The sequence below is a fragment of the Empidonax traillii genome, unplaced genomic scaffold, assembly GCF_003031625.1.
Source record: "Empidonax traillii isolate 1590-97213 ecotype Southwest subspecies unplaced genomic scaffold, ASM303162v1 scaffold224:size737649, whole genome shotgun sequence".
Taxonomy (NCBI): Eukaryota; Metazoa; Chordata; class Aves; order Passeriformes; family Tyrannidae; genus Empidonax; species Empidonax traillii.
In genome coordinates, this window is record NW_020955417.1 from 552,298 (window position 1) to 553,888 (window position 1,591).

Genomic DNA, 1,591 nt, shown 5'->3' on the forward strand with positions numbered 1-1,591 from the left:
GAACGACGGCCATGCATCCCTGAAGGGGAGCACAAGGCTGGCTGGCACTGCCGGGGCGAGAAACGAGAGCAGGAACGCTTAAAATTCTCCTCAGCTCTCCAGAGCCGGAGAGGTTGCTTTCATTCATCCCGGCTCGTAACAGGAAGAAGGGAACCTTCCCCGACGACAGCCCTCCGACGAGCCCCGAGGGGCTGCGCGGCTGAGCCCTCAGCGCCCGCCCCGGCTCCTCTGGCCGCTCGCCTCGCCTCACTTCACTTCACTTCACCCTTTCCGCCGCTTCCCCGCTCCTTCCCGCTGCTCCTTCCCCCTCCCCTCTCTCCACCCCGACGTGTCTGCGGGCACGTCCCCACCATCGCAGCCCGCCCGCCCCACGTCAGCCGCCCGGCCCCTATTTAAGGCGGCGGCCGCCTCCTCCTCCGCCCTGCCGCCACCGCCGCGCTTGTGTGAGGACGCTCGGTAGGTGCGATCGCCGCGGCGGGTTGGGATGGGTGTGGGAAGGCGGGATGCAGGCAGAGGGGATGAAGGCGGTGTTGTCCCCCCGCCCCGGCCGAGGTGGTATCGGGCACAGCCTTGGATTTGAGCCCATCCGGCGTGATTTCCACTCAACCATCCTCCCCCCGCCACCCCCGCCATGCCCCCCTCCCTGCATCTCCTTGAGCATCCGTGGATTAATTTGCTTCCCTTAATCGGTGCGGAAAAGGGACGTGAGGATGGGCTCAGGACTGCGTTTCTTATTCCACTTACTACCCCCCTGACCTGCTTCTTTCAGGGGAACGGCACTCTAAAAGCAAACATTTTTGAGTACTAAGTGTAACAGAAGTGCTTGAGTGGATGCCTTTTGTCATCCTTGCACATTAAAGTGCTTATAGTGCAGCGGGAGGACTTGGCACATGGACAGCGTGCACTACAGCGGCCACGCTTCAGGAGGCTTTTGCAAATTAATACTGACGTAGCTTGGTTGATTTTAACTAAATATGGGCACTGCTGGCTTCCTGTCCCTTTCCCCAGCCTCAAAACGCACAGTCCTTCCTTCCCTGCTCTGCTTGGCTTTTCCCGCTCTGAACGAGTTGCCGCCTGTTCCGTACCAACTTGAGAGTCGTGTTGTGTCCGTACTCGCATCCGTCTGTGAGTCTGCTCCTGCCCTGGGCTCTTCAGGCTGCTCCCAGGGCAGCTCCCAGTGCAGCAGCATTTCCCGGGAAAGCGTGGTGCCGCTCTGCAGGGACCCGGCCGTCGTCTTTGTGCCATTTCGGCACACCCGCGACTCTCAGAACCCGCATAACCAGGCTGCTGTGATTGCGGAGGGGGGGGGAGATGGTAACACCAGACTCCAGCCATCTTAATTCAAAACCGTGCAGTTTCACTTTAAAGCAAATTCATAAAGTTGCATTCAAGGATCACGCTATGCTGAAGAAAGGCTTGCCTAAGTGTTGCACAACTTCAGCTCTGGAAAGGCTTCAGGGCACAGAATACCAGTTTTTCAGGGCAGTAGAACAGAGAGTGCCAGAGCATGCTGTGCTTAGAAGTACTAAAATGGCTTCCTGTACCTCAGTGTAATATGGATGGCCATTTAGAACATTCTACTGCTGCTGCT

At 58.2% G+C, this 1,591-nt stretch overlaps 1 protein-coding gene across 2 annotated transcripts in view; it reads left to right on the plus strand.

Annotated features, from left to right (window-relative positions):
• Positions 1–326: 326 nt before the first annotated feature.
• The window catches only part of LOC114059450 (L-lactate dehydrogenase A chain), a 7,171-nt gene continuing 5,906 nt past the window's right edge, over positions 327–1,591 (plus strand). For both annotated transcript variants that reach the window (XM_027887913.1, XM_027887914.1), the window contains exon 1: positions 327–456. The gene's annotated coding sequence lies outside the window, so the exon portion shown is untranslated. The remainder of the gene's footprint in view (positions 457–1,591) is intronic.